This window comes from Pollachius pollachius, assembly GCF_949987615.1.
Source record: "Pollachius pollachius genome assembly, chromosome: 5".
Lineage (NCBI taxonomy): Eukaryota > Metazoa > Chordata > Actinopteri > Gadiformes > Gadidae > Pollachius > Pollachius pollachius.
Window position 1 is genome coordinate 2,468,070 of NC_136938.1, and position 208 is coordinate 2,468,277.

A 208-nucleotide genomic window follows, 5' to 3' on the forward strand; every position below is an offset into this window, starting at 1 on the left:
AGTTCATAACCCAGACCTGCATCATGGCGTGTTTTGATCTGTTACAAACTAACAACACTTAAGGTACCTGAGCTCCACTTGCACCACGTGAACGGGTCCGGCCGACTCAGCTGCCGCGTTAGGCAGACTGAGGCTGCGTGACGTCACGTGGCGTGTCGTCACGCGGATCCGCGTCACTTAGCGTCAGTCCGGAGTCGCACAATTATGA